The sequence below is a fragment of the Mesoplodon densirostris genome, chromosome 3, assembly GCF_025265405.1.
Source record: "Mesoplodon densirostris isolate mMesDen1 chromosome 3, mMesDen1 primary haplotype, whole genome shotgun sequence".
Classification (NCBI taxonomy): domain Eukaryota; kingdom Metazoa; phylum Chordata; class Mammalia; order Artiodactyla; family Ziphiidae; genus Mesoplodon; species Mesoplodon densirostris.
In genome coordinates, this window is record NC_082663.1 from 10,216,189 (window position 1) to 10,236,212 (window position 20,024).

Consider the following 20,024-nt stretch of genomic DNA (forward strand, 5'->3'; position numbering starts at 1 on the left):
TAACACTAGATATAGACTGATACTTAATGACAACATGGAAACAGTATGTACTATTTCAAATGACAGAGAGTTATCTTACAGTATCCGAATGACTTTCTTATTAACTTGTGATTTGGCTAAGGATAGCTATTACTTGGAAGACAGAAAGAATTCGATGAATTTTCACGATGCTGAAACAATGGGTTAAAGATTAAAAGGTAGAATTTAATGAGGATAAATGAAAAAGCCCTAATCTCAAGTGAAAATATTTTATGGTCCAGGATCAAGACACCGAAGCTTAATACATAACATGCATAGAAGAATACAAATTAGTGGCAAACAGTCCTAGAGCACCTCTTCTTCATCAGTTTAAGTGCTAAGCATTTTACAGGTATCACTCAGCTCAATCCTCTAACATTACAAGACAGTAATATCAGAATCTGTAAGTAAAAGATGAGGCAACTGAAACTGGGAGGAGGGCTTAGGTAACCTACCGATGGCCACACAAATAGTGTGTGACACAACATAGAGTGAGATCCTTGGTTCTCCAGGTCCAAAGCCCATGCTCTTAATCCACATGCTACACTGATTCCCAATGAAGTCTAAGTGTGACTTGGCCCCTTAAAATATTATAACTTTAAGCTGTGCTAATAGATGTATTATGTCCAGACTAAGAAGGGTGATTGTTCTTCACCACTTTCTGTACATTATAAAATTATGGTTGTCCAAGATACAGCATTTCCAAGATGGTAAATTATCCAAAAAAAACAAAAAATGGTTACAACTTTTGAGAAGACTTGTAAGAACATGACCGCCATCTTGAAATATCTGAAGAACTGTCCCTTGCAAATTGGACTTTGCCTTTTTGGCCTGACTCCAGAAGGTGGGACAAGAGTCAGTTGGAAAAACCACTTAGCAATTACAAGTGCCCCCAAATAGAACAGGCTAATTTGTGAAATGGGAAATTCCTCTACATAGGAGAGTGCTCATTTGGAAGGTGCATGATGCAAGTTCAGGGAGCCAAACCAGGCCAGCCGATTTGACCAGGTGACCCCAGAGATGCCTCACCACCCTAAGTATCTGTAATTATATATTCACCAATCACCTAGTTAGCAGAACCGATGAAAATGTTAATTATGATTCAAAAACTAAGTTCCAAGTCAGTATTTTTGAAAAATGCATATCAAGTATTTCTTTGAATTACTGAACATGGCTATATTCTCATTGCCTAACCCAGAAAAGGGGGGAAAAACCTCATTTATGAGTCAATAAGCCTGAAGCCAATAAAAATACAGAAGGAGATGGGACAGATCTGTTTGGTGCACATTGTAACAGCTGTTCTCCACGGGTGGTATAGGGACTCCAGGCATCTCTTTAAAATTCTCCAGGATGCTCACATCACTAAGAGTGATATAGTATTTATGTGGAAATAATATTTCTACCTCTAAAACAGAACAGTTTGAACTTAAAAAACAAAACAAACAAACAAAAAACCCCAAAAAACTAGCAGCCATTAAGGGAGATCATGACATAGTGACCAAGAGCTGAGTAACACGACTGGCTTTTTTTGCCGATTTACAGTGTTATCCATTTTTTTGTTTTATTTGAAGGCACATTTTGTTTATATCTGAACACTTGTTCAATTTCTTTTTAAATGTAGAGTCAGTCTCCAGATCAAATATGCTATGATATGTCCTACTTTAATGTTTGAAAAAACAAAGCTAATTAAATTAATGGAAAGTTAAACTACCTTATTGCTTTTTATTATTTTTGCGGTATGCGGGCCTCTCACTGTTGTGGCCTCTCCCGTTGCGGAGCACAGGCCCTGGACGCGCAGGCTCAGTGGCCATGGCTCAAGGGCCCAGCCGCTCCGCGGCATGTGGGATCTTCCCGGACCGGGGCACGAACCCATGTCCCCTGCATCAGCAGGCGGACTCTCAACAACTGTGCCACCAGGGAAGCCCAAACTACCTTATTTTTTATAGAAGAAAATGTAGAAATGTATCTGCATATTTTCCCCCAGGTTAAACTCTTATTGTTGGTCTATGAAAGGTCACTCTATTTTTTCGTATGTTTGTTTTTGTGTTTGTATGTGTTTGCTTTGATCATCCTCCTCTTCATCTTCTATCCTCAGTGCAATCCCTATTCCCTCATAGTAACTCACCCAAGTTTATTTAACATACATTCTTCTAATTCATTCTCCATATGGTTATCTATTTATATGTGTATCTTTGAAAAAGACACATTGTGTCTTTTAATTGTTTGCCTTTTTTTTCACCTAACATTATGCTTCTGAGTCCTTGTGCCTGTATAGAGACAACTCATTACTTGAGGTCGATGCTGAGTTCTCCATGCACTGCTTTTTCATTCCTTGAGGCATCTCTCTTGCTCTTTACTACCCAAAATGCTGTGATGGGTGCCTGCAATGCATGGCTCCTTGTGTGCTAAGAGAATGTTCCTGGTAACATCCACCAGGGTGGACAGGACACTGGACAACATGCAGACTGAACTTCACCCAGTTCAATCCCACTGGCTCTGGAGGGGCTGATCAGCACACATGCCAACCAGGACTGCAGGTGGGATTCTGTTTTCCCTGTTCTTGACAGCACTTGATATCATCTGCCTTTTTCCAAACTGACTGGTATAAAGAGATAATCTTTTTATTAAATTGCATACACAAATTACTAAGAAGAGGTTTTGGTTTCTACTTTGGCAACCTGTCCAGCTAAATGCTTTTGCCCATTTTTCCACTAGGATAAGCGCACCTTTATAAAATTTATTTCTATCGCTTCCTTATATATTATAGGCATTAATTCTCTGCTGGTAAATAAACATGCTTTCTCGCAATCTCTCAGATGTAAAAGATTTCATACATCTCTTAAATTACTTCTCCACGTTCTCTTCCACTGAATAGAAATACTAATTCTAATATAGTCTTATAATATCAATTGTTTTCCCTTATGACTTTTGCTTTATAGGGAAAAAAAAGGCTGTTCAAGAAAGCTTTTCTTGGGCTTCTCTGGTGGCACAGTGGTTGAGAGTCCACCTGTCGATGCAGGGGACATGGGTTCGTGTCCCGGTCCGGGAGGATTCCACATGCTGCGTAGCAGCTGGGCCCGTGGGCCATGGCCGCTGAGCCTGCGCATCTGGAGCCTGTGCTCTGCAACGGGAGAGGCCATGACAGTGAGAGGCCTGCGTACCGCAAAAAAAAAAAAAAAAAAAGAAAAAAAGCAGGTTTTCTTATCCTGATGTCATTAAAACATTTTCCATATTTTATTCTACACATTTTATAGGGTTTACTTTTCACATTTAGGTGTTTATTTATTTATTTATTTATTAAATTTACTTATTTTTTTGGCCACACCACACAGCTTATGGGATTTTAGTTCCCTGACCAGGGATCACATTTAGGTTTCTAAAAGATCAGAAGTTTTATACTCTCTTCCCATTGTAAGAGAAGTTTCCTTGCAAGTTATACTATTTTTATCATGTATCACGTTTGCATATATTCATGAGTGTCCTTTCTGAACTCCTCTGAAGCAAAGATCTGTTTTTCTTTTCCTGAACAAGCATACACAGACTTTATTACTATGAAACTGTTCTTATTACATGGTAAAAAAAAAAAGCCCTTACTATTTTAATATACTGAAGATAAGATACTTAATTTTAAAAAGTTCCATTCTATATTCTACAATATTGAATAAAAACATTAAGTTCTTGATAATATTCATACTAGATTAAGGGACACACTGTTAAGTTATCACAAAGACATCCACATATTTTCATTCATAAGGACTCTTCACCATATTTCCTATGAAGTATAAACATTTAGTTTTAATATAAGGGAAAGTTTTATAAGGTTTGAGGTTTCTTTACAACTAAAATCTGATGCCAAGACGTGGTTTTCACATTTCTAAGATAAAATGAATAGACATGATGATGTTGAAGGTCTGTTTAAGCTCTAAATTTTTTATGAGCCTATAAAAATCACCCAAATAGAAATTTCAGTGAAAAAGGTAATCTATCTCTATTTCAGGAAAAGTCTCCTAGAAGGTAGGATTTCTCAGGCATTCACCTTCATGCCTTGTCTCAAACATAAGATCATATCTACACCAACTGAGGGTATAGAAACCTCCTTCGTTCCAAAATAGGTTGATTAAAAATTAAATAGTGAAAACAACACAGAACTATGAAAATTTATGTTAAATTAATACTTACTAATGTAACATGATTCAAGACTGAAGATGAGCAATTTAATAAAACAAGAGATAAAAGGATTAGACTTACCTCATCAAACCAAATCTGTATTTCTAAAATGGTATTGTACAAATATGTTCTTACGAATCAAATTTACATAGAGACAAAAAGGCACCTTTCTATGTCTAAACATTATAGAACATTTATTGAAATATTTCTTTGTGAGATCTCAGGGGGAAATAGTACATCATTTTAATACATATCATTATTTCAAAAATATGTTATGTAATATCACTTAATACTGGTAGCTTACAATTACGCCAGTTTTCACCTCAGACAAAATTGAGTTTCTTCAGCTATTTCAGAGGAAATCTATAGTAACTTTCAAAAGTGTAAGAAGTTTTACTTAGGGGCATTAAAATAACTATTTCATTATCACAATTTTAAAATGAGGCAACATTACACACTCTCCAGAATGGCTGAAATAAAGATAGATAATAACAAATGCTGCTTGGGATGTGGAAACACTATAACATTCATACATGGCTGGTGGGAATGTAAAATGATACAGCCACTTTGAAAAAGTTTGGCAGTTTCTTAAAAGTTAAACATAAACTCATCATACCCAGAAATTATACTCCTAAGGATACATCCACGAAAAATGAAAATTTATGTCCTCATAAAGACTTGGATGTAAATGCTCATAGAAGTATTATTCCAAATGGCTCAATACTGGAAACAATACCAAAGTTCACCAACTGGGAAATGGGTAAACAAAATGTGGAATATCAACACAATGGAATACTATTCAGCAGTTAACAGGAATGAACTACTGATGCATGCTAGAACATGCATGACTCTCAAAACCATTATGAAAAATGAAAGAAGCCAGAGGCAAAAGATGATATATTTAGGATGCCATTTTAATATGAAATGTTTACAAAAGGCAAAGCTATAGAGTCAGAAAGCAGATTAGTAGTTGCCTGAAGCTGAGATTGGGAACAGGGATTAACTGGAAAAGGACATAGAAGTTTTTAGGGTAAGGGAGATTCTAAAACTGGACTGTGGTAGGGAAGCCCTTCCAAGAATGGGGGTGTGACAAATATCAGGAACCCTTTCTCCAATGAAACAAACTGGTAAGAATGATTTTTTTTAAAAAAACAAGCAACCATTTAAAGCCTCTGGATATTATCTTAAGGGCATATAACAAAGGGAGAAATTTTTACGTAAGACAATCAACTAAATATTGGTTTGAAGAGAACCTGTGGCATTGGAACCATCGCAGACTCCCCTCCTTGCCCTTAAATGGAATGGAAACTCTACTCTGTGTGGCTAGGCCAAGAAGACAGGGTTCCCTCTCTCACCACCTCCGAGTCTAGGACTGTAGTTTCTTCTCAGGAAGGGCAAACTACCAGCATTACTTATCCCCTGCAGCTCCATCTTGCAGAAGCTCTATTTCTGGCAATGTGACCGAGAGGTCTGGAGCACTCTTCCTCCACCCAGACCAATGCGTATGAGGAAAGCTCTATCCCAGCTGCAGCAAGCTGGCTCTGATTGGTCTCGCCCCATCTTGCTTGTAAGGAGATGGTTCTGTCCTGGGAGAGGAAAGCTGAGACCAGGAATTATCATTCCAGCTAAGCGCTCTGCTCATAGAGCAGGAGTGTCACTCCAAAGAAGTGGGCCACTGTCCTGGTCCCACCTCCAGAGCAGTGGGGCAGATGTTCTGCAGAAAGGGAGGTGTAAGAAAGAACAGACAGGGCTTCCCTGGTGGCACAGTGGTTGAGAGTCCATCTGCTGATGCAGGGGACACAGGTTCGTGTCCCGGTCCTGGAAGATCCCACATGCCGTGGAGCGGCTAGGCCCATGAGCCATGGCCACTGAGCCTGCACATCCAGAGCCTGTGCTCTGCAATGGGAGAGGCCACAAGAGTGAGAGGCCCGTGTATCGCCAAAAAAAAAAAAAAAAAAAAAGAAAGAAAGAACAGAGAGCACCAGTCCTCTCCCTGATGGGATTGAATATATTAGAAACAGAGCACAGGGAAGTTCAAGCCTAAGGGTATACTGAAAACAAAGATGATCTTGGTGATAGGCATTTAAGAGAAAGCTAGCAGCTCGACGATAGCAATAAATGAAGTGGCAGACAAGCTAGAAGTTTACCAGAGAGAATCCAGGAAACAGACAGCTATGCAGACAGCTCCTGGGGATGGAGCAAATCTCAAAGACTCAGGAGATCAAGGAAAGAGACAGGGAAAGACAGCCTGGCTAAACCAAAGTCAACCATGGAGTGAAGGAAGGCAGTAAGGGAGACTGTGTGTATGCCTAAGGGTGTACCCTCTGAGGAGCAACATCAGGTGATGACCAGGGAAAACAGACCCCACTGAACTAGTCCACCAAAGTCACTAAAAAATTAAGGAAGCAAACAATGGAAACAACAAGCCCAGGCATGCGTGTCAGGGGAGGAATTGAATCAGTATTTACAATTGCTGCAATGTATTAATACTATCTATATTATTTAAAATGTCAAGGTTTCAACCAAAATGTGGTGAGACGTACAAAGAAGTAGGAAAGCAGGACCCATAAAAAGGACAAAAAAAATGAGACATATGAAACTGTTGTTGAAAGGGGCCCAGATGGTAGATTTAGCAGACAAAGGTTTCCAAGCAGCTGTTGCAAACATGTCCACAGAACTAAAGGAAACCAGATGACACCTGCAAGATGGCGGAGGAGTAAGATGTGGAGATCACCTTCCTCCCCACAAATACATCAAGAATACACTTACATATGGAACTGCGGCTTCAGGACAACTACTGAATGCTGGTAGGGGACCTTAGACTTCTAAAAAGGTGAGAAAATCCCCACATAACTGGGTAGGGGAAAAGAAAAAGAAAAAACAGAGACAAAGGAATCAGGATGGGACCTGCCCCTCTGGGAGGGAGCTGTGAAGGAGGAAAGGTTTCCACACACTAGGAAGCGCCTTCGTGGGCGGAGACTGCGGGTGGCAGGGGGGCAAGCTTCGGAGCCATGGAGGAGAGCACAGCAACAGGGGTGCGGAGGGCAAAGCAGAGAGTTTCCTGCACAAAGGATCGGTGCCGACCAGCACTCACCAGACTGAGAGGCTTGTCTGCTCTCCCGCCGGGGCGGGCGGGGGCTGGGAGGCGAGGCTCGGGCTTCGGAGGTCAGATCCCAGGGAGAGGACTGGCGTTGGTTGCGTGAACACAGCCTGAAGGGGGCTAGTGTGCCACAGCTAGCTGGGAGGGAGTCAGGGAAAAAACCTGGGCCTTCCAGAGAGGCAGGAGACCTTTGTTGCAGGATGCACAAGGACAGGTGTGGGCCTGCCATAATAGCTTCCCGCTCCATGCACTCACAGACTGCAGGGCAATGCCTACGTGAGCGCGGCCACGAGCTGCAGCTGTGATCTCGGACCCCACAGGCTGCCACTGCTGCCTCCAAGGGCCCTGTGTGGAAGGCAGGTCCCTGCCCACACCTTCCCAGCAGCCCGTGCAGCCAGCCACAGCTGAGGGTCCCACGCACCAGGGCCAAATTTCCGGAGAGAACTCACGATGCACCTCAGGCTCTTTCAGCTTCACGCTGGCCTCTGCCCCACGCAGGCACTCCCCACACATCCCAATTATGACTGCCATTTCCTTCCCTCCCCCCAGGCCTGAGGGAGAAAGTGAGCCCTAATCAGCCGCTGCTTTCGCCCCCTCTTGCCTGGGCAGGGAACATACGCCTGAGGGCTGCTCACAGGAAGAGGCGGGGCAGAAACCAAAGCTGAACCCCAGGGGAAGTGCGAACAAAGAAGAGAAAGAGAAATATCCCTGTGCAGCTGCAGGAACTTCAGATTAAACGCCTGCAATCGGCTGGGTAAACCCCGCATTTGTGGAACACCTGAATAGAAAACAAGTGTGCCCACAATTGAGGCTGGGAATGTTGGGGGCAACTGTGGGCTTTGGGGGCCAGGACACGCAGGACTAAGGCCAGGTCAGAGTCTGAACTGGCCCCACAGAGCCCACAGCAGGTGCAGGGACCTACCCAGAAGGACTAGAGGGCTTCCTCGGGAGGCAGCGACTGCCTGTGGCTCACTGTGGGGGCCAGGACACTGACAGCTGAGGCCACAGGACGATACTGCTCCTTTTTTTTTTTTTTGGTTCTGTTATGCTTTTTTAGTATTATTTAACTTTTACTTTTTTATTTACTTTTCATGCTTTTATTTATTTATTTATTTATTTTTGTGGTATGCGGGCCTCTCACTGGTGTGGCCTTTCCCGTTGCAGAGCACAGGCTTCCGGATGCGCAGGCTCAGCGGCCATGGCTCACGGGCCCAGCCGCTCTGCAGCATGTGGGATCTTCCCGGACTGGGGCACGAGCCTGTGTCCCCTGCATCGGCAGGCGGACTCTCAACCACGGCACCACCAGGGAAGCCCCCATGCTTTTATTTTTAATATATATTTTATTTTATTTACTTTCCTAATTCTACTGCACTTTTTCATTATATTGTGTTTTTTCCTTGTGTTTGATTTTTTCCCTTGTTTTGATCTGTTTTCACTTTATTTTTAACTATATTTTATATATTTTTATTTTTACTTTTGTATTTTTTTTATATTTTTACCTTTTGTTTTCATTTTTCTTTTGTCTTCACATTTTTCTTTGATCGTGTTTGTGTATTAGTTTTATGCTTTCATTGCCATTTTTAGTTTGCTTTCTGCATTTGATTTGTTTCTGGTTTTATTTTTTGTTACTTTAGTTTTTAGCATTTGTCTTCATTTTTGGATTTGTTTATTGGTTTGGTTACTCTCTTCTTTGTTTTCTCTTTTTTTTTTCTTTTTGTAAGTGCATGTCTGTATGTTTCTTTGTTTGATTCTGTCTGTTTAGTTTTGCTTTAACCATTTCTGTTGGGGTTTTGTCTGTTTGTCTGTTTGGGTTCTTTTTTGTTTTGTTTTGTTTTGTTTTATTTTTTCTTATTACTTTTCTTCCATGATGTGCGGCTTGCAGGGTCTTGGTGCTCTGGCCCAGGGTCAGGCCTGAGCCTCTGAGGTGGGAAAGGAGAGTCCAGGACGTCAGACCACCAGAGAACTCCTGGCCCCATGCAATATTAATCAGTGAGAGATCTCCCAAAGGTTGCCGTCTCAACACTAACACCCGGCTCCACCAACGGCCAACAAGCTGCAGTGCTGGATGCCTCATGCCAAACAACTAGCAAGACAGGAACACAACCCCACCTGTTAGCAGACAGCTACCTAAAGTCATACTAAGCTCACAGTCACCCCAAAACACACCACTGGATGCAGCCCTGCCCATCAGAGGAACAAGATCCAGCTCTACCCGTCAGAACGCAGGCTTCAGTCCCCTCCACCAGGAAGCTTACACAAGCCACTGGACAAACCTCACCCAATGGGGAAATAAAACAGAAGTAAGAGGAACTATGACCCTGCAGCCTGCAGAAAGGAGACCCCAAACACAGTAAGTTAAACAAAATGAGAAGACAGAGAAATATGCAGCAGATGAAGGAGCAAGGTAAAAACTAACAAGACCAACAAATGAAGAGGAGACAGGTAGTTTACCTGAAACAGAATTCAGAGTAATGATAGTAGGGATGATCCAAAATCTCAGAAATAGAATGGAGAAAATACAAGAAACGCTTAAAAAGGACCTAGAAGAACTAAAGAGCAAACAAACAGTGATGGACAACACAATAACTGAAATTTAAAAAAAAAAAAAAAACTCTAGAAGGAATCAATAGCAGAATAACTGAGGCAGAAGAATGGATAAGTGAGCTGAAATATAGAATGGTGGAAGTAACTGCCACGGAGCAGGATAAAGAAAAAAGAATAAAAAGAATTGAGGACAGTCTCAGAGACCTCTGGGACAACATTAAATGCACCAACATTCGAATTATAGGGGTCCCAGAAGAAGAAGAGAAAAAGAAAGTGTCTGAGAAAATATCTGAGGGGATTATAGTCAAAAACTTCCTTAACATGGGAAAGGAAATAGTCAATCAAGCCCAGGAAGCGCAGAGAGCCCCATACAGGATACACCCAAGGAGAAACACACCAAGACACATATGAATCAAACTATTAAAAGTTAAATATAAAGAAAAAAGATTAAAAGCAGCAAGGGAAAAGTAACAAATAACATACAAGGAAATTCCCATAAAGTTATCAGCTTATTTTTCAGCAGAAAATCTGCAAGCCAGAAGTGAGTGTAAATATTTATGCACCCAACATAGGAGCACCTCAATACATAAGGCAAATGCTAACAGCCATGAAAGGGGAAATTGACAGTAATACTATAACAGTAGGGGACTTTAACACCCCACTTACACCAATGGACAGATTACCCAAAATGAAAATAAATAAGGAAACACAAGCTTTAAATGGCACATTAGACCAGATGGACTTAATTGATATTTGTAGGACTTTCCATCCAAAAAAAACCAGAATACACTTTCTTCTCAAGTGCACACGGAACATTCTCCAGGATAGAACACAGCCTGGGTCACAAATTATGCCTAGGTAAATTTAAGAAAATTGAAATCATATCAAGCACCTTTTCCGACCACAGCAATATGAGACTAGATATCAATTACAGGGAAAAAAACTGTAAAAATTACGAACACATGGAGGCTAAACAACACGTTACTAACCAAGAGATCGCTGAATAAATAAAAGAGGAAATCAAAAAATACCTAGATGTCTTTGTCTGGTTTTGGCACCACTATTTATAATAGCCAGAACATGGAAGCAACCTAAATGTCCATCAACAGATGAATGGATAAAGAAGATGTGGCACATATATACAATGGAATATTACTCAGCTATAAAAAAGAAACAAAATTGAGTTATTTGTAGTTAGGTGTATGGACCTAGAGTCTGTCACACAGAATGAAGTAAGTCAGAAAGAGAAGAACAAATACCGTATGCTAATGCATAAATATGGAATCTAGAAAAATGGTACTGATGAACCTAGTGGTAGGGCAGGAATAAAGATGCAGATGTTGAGAATGGACTTGAGGACACAGTGGGGAAGGGGAGGCTGGGACATAGGGAGAGAGTAACACTGACATACATACCCTACCAAATGTAAAACGGATGGCTGGTTGGAAGCTGCTGCATAGCACAGGGAGATCAGTTCGGTGCTTTGTGACCATCTAGAGGGGTGGGAGGGAGGTTCAAGAGGGAGGGGATATGGGGATATGTGTGTGAAAATAGCTGATTCACTCTGTTGTACAGCAGAAACTAACACAATATTGTGAAGCAATTATACTCCAGTAAAGATGTATAAAGAAAGAAGAGAACTAAAGGAAAACATTTAAAGAATACAAGGAATGTATGAACAATGACTAATCAAACACAGAATATCAATAAGAACCAAGTGGCAATTCTGGAGTTGAAAAGTACAATAACTGAAATGAAAAGTTCACTAGAGGGGATCCATGGTAGATCTGAGCTGGCAATAGAAAGATGCAGTAAACTCGAAGATGGACCAATATGCAACCTGAAGATAAGAGAAAATTTAAAAAAAAGAACAAAATTGAACAGAGCTCAGAGAAATGTGGAACACCATTATGTATCCTATGATACATGTAAAAGGACAAGAGAGATAGAAACAGAAAAACATCAAATAAAAAATAATTGTAAATGTCCCAAATTCAATGGAAAACATTAATCTATACACCCAAGAAGTCCAATAAACTTCAAGTAAAATAAACACAGAGATTCACATCCAGACACACCATGGTTAAAATGTTAAAAAAAAAGTCAATGAGAAATCTTGAAAGCAGCAAAAGAAAAATGACTCCTCATTTCAAGGGAATACCAATAAAATTCAGTTTACTTCTCACCTGAAACAATGGACACAAGAAAGCAGTGGGATGAAATATTCAAAGTATTGAAAGGAAAATAAACTGTCAGTCAAGAATCTTATATTCAGCAAAACCCTCTTTCAGAAATGAGGGTGAGATAAATAAATGCTTAAATAAACAAAAATAAGAGATTAGTGCTAGCACACTCATCTTATGGGAATTACTAAGGAAAGTTCTTCAGGCTGAAAGTATATGACACCAGACATTAATTCAAATCAACATAAAAAAACAAAGATCACCATTCAAGGTAATTACGTATTTAGTGTAAATGTTTATTTCTTCCCCTTTCTTCTCTTGACTGATTTTAATAACAACTGAATAAAATAATATGTGTATATCACTATAGTATTGTTCCTGTCATATATATAAATATATTTGACAAAAATGGCACAAAGGAAGTAAATGGGAAGAAAGCATCATTAGGGTAAGGAATGACACCAGATGATAAATAGAATATGCAGAAACAAATGAAGAGAATTTTTTATTTTTATTTTTATTTTTTTTGTGGTACATGGGCCTCTCACTGTTGTGGCCTCTCCTGTTGCGGAGCACAGGCTCCGGATGCACAGGTTCAGCAGCCATGGCTCACAGGCCTAGCTGCTCTGCGGCATATGGCATCTTCCCGGACCAGGGCACAAACCTGTGTCCCTTGTATCGGCAGGCGGACTCTCATCCACTGCGCCGCCAGGGAAGCCCGAGAATTATTTTTTAAAAATTCTGTAAATATATTCTTGCTCTCTTTTCCTCTCTCAGTTTCTTTTAAAAGCATAAAGTTATACAAAGAATAATTATAAAAATACGTTTTTGGTTTTGTAATGGAACACAGGTATTTGTCACAATATAACAATAAAAGCACAAAAAAAGTGGGAAGAAGGAAATAAGCTATATGAGGATAACTTTTCCATAGCCCCCTGGAATTAATTTAGTATAAATCTGGTAAGTTAATATGTATATTTAGGCCCTAAAGCAACCATAGTTGGCCCTCTGTATCCATGGATTCCACATCAGTAGATTCAACCAACTGGACTGAAAATATTTGGGAAAAAAATTCCAGAAAGTTCCCAAAGCAAAACTTGAATTTGCTGTGCACTGGTAATCATTTACATAATATTTACATTGTATAAGGTATTGTAAGTAACCTAGAGATGACAAAGTGTATGAGAGGATGTTCATAGGCTATATGCAAGTCCCATTTTACATGAGGGACTTGAACATTTGAGAATTTTGGTATCCTGGAACCAATCCCTGTGGAACAACTGCACAAGAAAATCACTAAAAAAAGTAGTAAAAAAAGTATGAAAAGATTTAAAATATTATACTAGAAAATATTCACTCAATGCAGGAGAAAACAAGAAAGATAGAGGAACCAAAAAAGACATGAGACATATAGAAAACAAAAAGAATGACAGATATAAGTTCAATTATTGCAAATATTAAATGTATATGAATTAAATAATCCAATCAAAAGCATAGATTGTCACACTGAATCAAAAAAACAAACAAACAAACAAACAAAACAAAGCACAAAAAAACACAAGATCAAACTATATGCTATCCAGAGGAGACACCCTTTAGATTCAAAGATATAAACAGATTAAAAATAAATGGATGGGGAAAGACACTGTACAAATAGAAGAAAAAAGAAAGGGGGAGAGAGAGAAAACTGGAATGGCTATCCTCATGCTAGACAAAATAAACTTTAAACAAAAATGTCATTACAGATAAAGAGGGACATTTTTAATAATAAAAGTGTCAGTCCATCCAGAAGATATAAAATTTCTGTACATACAATGCAATGAACTATTGAGCCCCAAAATACACAAAGTAAAAACTGATAGATTTAAAAGGAGACACAGAAAATTCAGCATTATTAGTTGGAGATTTAAGTATTCCATTTATAGTAATGAATAGAAAAACGTGATAGAAATATAGATCAGTGGAATAGAATTGAAAGTCTAGAAATAAACTTGTACCTTTATGGTTAGCACTGGAATTCTTCCCTTTTGTGTTGGGTACAGACTTTCTTAAAACATTTCAGTCTGAGCCCATAACTTTCTAGTTATATTAGGTTATTAAAAACAGTGTCTTTCAGATTAAGACTTTATTCTATCCATTTGTGTAAAACCTTCCTTGGAATAAAATATCTTCCTTCTTCCAATGAGGTCTAGACTTGAGGCTTTTAGTGATTTTGAGTGGATAGGGGTGAAGTCCATCTTCTTATACCTGATCTTTCTCCTTGGGTATTAACCAGGGATAGGGAAAGAGAAGGTGTTTGTTTATGAAGCTGTCATTGAAAGTGGGTAATTATTTGTAAACACAATGAAACCCAGTCCTCCTAAAGCCAAGTTCTCTGCTGAGTTTATAACTAACCTCTGTAACCAAAATTTTATTCTCTTTCTTGTCCTTCACCTGTTTTCCCTCAAGATTGAGGAGTATCAAAGAAAACAGAGGACTGAAACCAAGCAGGTCCCTGTAGGGCCCTCCCAGGTACAAAAGCCTTCCGTGTCCCTCATTTCTTGTTTGCAGACCTTCCCTAAGTTCTAAAGGGCAAATTCAAACAGTTACTAATCAGGGAAGTGAGGGAACACAGAAACGAAGGAAAAGCAGTCAAGAAACAATAATGCAGCATAAAGCAGAGGCTTAGTTCCTCCACAGGGGATAAACATAACAATCTGAAACATATCTCTGAGTTCTTCTATAGGAACCAAGGCCCCCACCCAGGTGGAGGATGGTAACTTCAGGCTGAGCACAAGCATGTGGACCTCAGACTGGTTGGAACCAGAAGGCTGATGACTGAGGTTCCTGGAGCACCACCCTGTTACCTCACCACCAACCAGTCAGAAGAAAGTCACACACCCTGCAGCCCTCCCCAAAAAATTTGCCTTTAAAAACTCTTGCCTGAAAACCATTGGAGAGTTCAGGTCTTTTGAGCATGAGCCACTCATAGTCCTTACTTGGCCCTTGCAATAAACCGCTCTCTGCACAAGACTCCAATGTGTCAGTTTGTTTGGCCTCATTGTGTGTCGGCCACATGAACTTGGGTTGGACAACAACTAGAACAATTCTACCATGAAATTCCAGTCGTAGTGAAAAGATGGATATCCCCCTTGTGCTGGTCATCGTGGCACACCCAGCAACTTGAGAAATATCATTGTGAGAGCTGGTGGAGGCTGAGAATGCATAAGGGACATGGTGCCAGGCAGCACCCCCTGGGAATGACTTGTGAAACCCAGGTACCTTGTTAGTCCAATATCTGGCCGACAGAATCAGGCTCATGCTTCTGCTGCACACAACTCTGTCTTATGCTTTCGTGGCCCCCAATCTCATCTATCTTCCTTTCCCAACTCTTGAGCCTTTGGCTACAATGGGATCAGTCTCCTCTACCTTCAAGGAACCATACCCTCACCAGAAAAAGAGAACTTTATCCTTTCTTTATCTGATTGTACCTGGTACCATATTTTTCCAGTTTTTTTTAGCCCCAGTGGAACCAGAGCAGCACCACAGGCTCACATACACAGAACCAGGAGCAGGGCAGCTGTTTCCTCTTCTTGAAAGTACTCATAAACTTCACAAGGGATTCTCTGGAGAATTCACATCTTGGGACTTTGGGCAGCAGAAAGTAGATAAGCACTTTTCCCTTCCACTTCATGGGGATGTAAGATGCACGGATAGTCTCCTTTTTTCTTTTTAGTCCCAATCCTGTGTACCATCTCTGCAGTCCTCCTGCTACTCTGGAAGAGGAGAGGTGACAAACTGGGATTCTCTCCCAAGAGAGGCTGAGTTCTCAATGGTTGAAGTTTCTATGCACTCTATGCACTGAATTTTGAAAGACAGGTCAGGAAAGTTAAATATTTTACAGTTTTAAGTAGGTGGTAGTTGAAGAGAAGGTAAGATGAAATGACCCAGAGAGTATGTGAATAGTGGCAAGAGGATCAGGGTAGAATTACGGGCATTGTAATATTGAAGGGAAAGATGGAAGAAAATGAACCAGTGCTTGAAATGAGATGAATTTTCAAGAAAATTCAGGATGAAAAGAGTTTCCTAAATGTGCAGCCCACAGTATTAGATGCTGTGAATATGTCAATAGGTTAAGAAACAAAAAGAGGCTATTATTTTGGCAGCCTGGAGATCATGAGCCTTTAGAGCAGTTTTAATGTCATATTGTGGGCAGAAGATTGAGCCCAGAGGTTGAAAGATCAATAGGAAATGAGGAATTAGAGGCAAAGAGTGTACAGCATGCTTTCAAGACATTTGGTGGTAATAGCAAGGGAAAGAGAGCTTGAAAAGAAAAAAATCAAATATTTTTTCCTCTATAAATATAGGATGGAGGCAATGATTTGGGCACATTTTTAGGCAAAGAATATGGAGCAATGGGAAGAGCATTATTAAAAATTTGAGAAAGAATAAGTTATGAAGCAAGATTCAGAAGAATATGGACAGGAAAGAGTGTGGAGTAGTGTGATTAAATGTTATCTTTAAAAAGAAGGGACCACCCCTGAGAAAGGGGTAATGATTGGATAGAAGATGAGAAATTGGAGTCTTAAGGTCACCTCCTAAGCAGGAAGGAAACAAGAGAGCAGGAAGCTTGGGGGAGGGAGGAGATGGAGGGGCAGGAATGGAGCTCACGAGTGCCTTGTTTATTATGTACTGAAATAATTCCACAGGCGCTTTAAGAGTTGAGATTGGGAGGATGGAACTTTCATTATTTCTGCAGGGATGTCAGGGATAATACATTTCTATTATTAACATCTACAGTTCTCCAAATTCTTTTTCAGAATCACCACAACTCAGCCACATCTCAACACGGTTAATACGCTAATCTTATTTCTAACATTCATTTCTTTTCCTGTTTCTATGACTGTACTTTAGTAAATCAGCTCCTGACATTCCTCACAGGAAAGAGCTTGCTTTCTCTTCTTATAAGGCAGATAGGCTATTTTTAACCCCTTGTTTTCAGGCCCCTTTTCAGTCTTGCCTTGCAGACCTCCTGTCTGGGACCTGGAGCCCCTCTGGGTTCTGCCAGCAGATCAGCAGATCAGCTCCCAGTTCCCAGCCCTCCCTCATCCTGGATGCCATCTTTTCTGCAAGCATTCTGAATTTCTCTGTCCTCTACTTGATGTCATAAATCAAAGCTCTTCTGCTAATTTGCGGTCTTCTAGAACTGTGTTCAAATCCTTCATGTTCTGAGGACATGAAGAACACAGCATCAATAGTTTAATCCCCATTCATTCATGTTTCTACTATCACCTTAATGGAGTTTAAAGGAGATGAAAGAAAAATGAGAAAAACCTGCCCCTTCAATGAACACTACAAATGATCCTTTGATACATAATCAATTTAGCATGTATATTACACTTCCAATGGAAATTATATACACACACACACACAACTGTTTATAAGTTGGCTATAGACTCTTTTATAGCTGTAACTACTGCCAATCTCAAATCTACTTTTGCCCCAGGATCATTCTACAGGAAATATCAGCTTTGCCTTCCCCTTCTTCCCATTCTGGAATGAAATATCTATCAAAGTAGGAAGTAATTTTTGTGAAGGGGCATTCTGCTTTGTTATCTCCGTCTAGATAGTGGTTATAGCAAAGATTTCCTGACCTCAGTAATTATGGAGATAAAACTTTTACTAGAAAGGGAATATAGACTTGGGGTGGAGGAAGTTGTGCCGATGACTAATATCCACTAATAAGAGGCAGTGATGACAGGCAGGCAACTTTCAGTGAGTATCTCTACCCCCTCTTGATTATATCCCACCCTCCAGCACAACTTGGCAAGCTACCTCTACTGCCTGAAAAAGTGGAACTCTCTTAAAGAAAACCAGGTCCAATGTTCGAGTTTGGAAGATACTTCTGAAACATTATAAAGTGTGTCATCTTAGCAACCAGCTGGAGTGCATCCACTTGGAGCAGATCTATTTATCAATCCACGCAGAGAGCAAGCTGAAGACTTGCACCCTGGTGCTGAATGGAGCATGAAGAAAGAGCAGTGGAGACCGCATAAACAGTAAGAAATGACCTTCCGCTTAGAAGTTGGAGGCGATTCCTCACATGGACTTTCATGCATTTAGAATTTATTTCTCGGGGTTCCAAGGTGCAGGCGGATTGTACTAGGAATAAATAGTATCATGATCTAGAAAACCATGGGGAAAAAAAGGGATACCAGCAGAAAAAGGAGTCACTACCTCAAACAGATGGCAATCGGAATAAAAAGACAGCCATTTAATTTCGTAGCTGTAAAGTTTTAAAAGAAAAACAACACCTTCAATATACAATCATGACCGTGGAAAATATATACCTAACTTTTTATATTTCTAAGTGTCCTCTGAATATTTAAGTAACTAATAGAGGGAAAGTGTATGCCCCTGAGTAGACCGAGTTCTTGCCAATGAACTCTTTTAATAGAACACACAACTCAGGGCTATAGAGATATATTAAAAGACCTTCTTGCTAACAGCTTGCTTGAAATAATGAGTACAAATGCCCCAAAGCGGTTGAGAAGTTGGCTTCTGCTTCAAACAAAATCTGCATCACAAATATTTTCATCTTGAGAATATGCATGCCAATACCTAGCACTTAATTTTCCCCCAATTACCTTTCCTGCAAACTTTTATACAACAAGTTGCTCTTATTTGAATTGCTTCTGATTTGCTTATGAAAACCTCTAGTATAGAATTTCACCTCTTTAGCCTCAGAACAATACTACTCAAAATTAGGCTGGAACACACAAATAGTCTGTAGTATCGATTTCTAACTGGCATGAATGTCTCAGTCCTCATTTTGAAAATGATGATAATGACCTTTATAGTCTGTTAAAACATTAAAAAGATAGACCTTAAAAACAAGCCCATCAACTATTCACCAAATAATCAGTTTATAAATACATTTTTTAAATTATCATCTATGATTCATTTTTCAAACCCACTTTGGTTTCTTCTCCCTCCATTAAAAACCCGTGATAGAATAACCACGTTATAGAATAACACGTTATCTTGAAAGTGGAGCAGACCTCAGAGATCATCTAATTGAAAGCCTCACTTTATAGGGAAGGACACTGGGGCCCAGAGAAGAAATACATAGAAGGATATAGGCTAATCTGCTTAAGAAAACTAGTACCTGAGAACAAGGCATCAGTAAAATCTAATGTAAAGAACTGGTCTCCAGAGTCTTTGATTTTAATGAGAAAAGATAATAGCCTCTCTAGCTCTCTCTCTCTCTCTCTCTCTTTTAATTCAAATGAATTCACTTCAGACTTTTTAAAGTTTTGTGAATGTATTCTGAGAACTTTAGATTAGATGAGGGGGTAGAGTTTGCCCCCTCCTGGAGATTAATGGCTACAGCATACTAATGTCCATGTCTGGCTACAGCACGTCTCTTCTCTATGGCTCTGTAAAGAATGTGCACACAGTTCCTTAAAAAACTAAACATAGAGCTACCATATGATCCAGCAATGCCACTCCTGGGCATATATCCAGAAAATATGAAAACTCTAATTCGAAAAGATATTTGTACCCCAATATTCATAGCAGCACTATTCACAATAGCCAAGACATGGAAGCAACCTAAATGTCCATTGACAGATGAATGGATCAAGATATGATACATATATACAATGCAATATTACTCAGCCATAAAAAAGAATGAAATAATGCCATTTGCAGCAACATGGATGGACCTAGAGATTATCATACTAAGTGAAGTAAGTCAGACAGAGGAAGGCAAATATGATATGGTATCACTTATATGTGGAATCTAAAATATAGTATAAACAAATGTATTTACAAAACAGAAATTGACTTACAGTTATAGAAAACAAACTTATGGTTACAAAAAAGGAAAGGGGGGAGGGATTGATTGGGAGTATAGGATTAACAGATGCACACTACTGTATATAAAATAGATAAACAAGGATTTACTGTATAGCACAGGGAAATATAATATCTTATAATAAACGATAATGGAAAATAATTGAAAAAACAAT

The 20,024-nt window shown here is 39.7% G+C and overlaps 1 protein-coding gene and 1 pseudogene across 1 annotated transcript in view; one reads left to right on the forward strand and one right to left on the reverse strand.

Moving 5' to 3' along the window:
• CTNND2 (catenin delta 2) overlaps positions 1–20,024 on the reverse strand; it is a 968,406-nt gene that overhangs the window by 679,944 nt on the left and 268,438 nt on the right. The window lies entirely within an intron of this gene.
• Positions 787–20,024, forward strand: part of LOC132485756 (sialomucin core protein 24-like) — a 30,284-nt pseudogene continuing 11,046 nt past the window's right edge.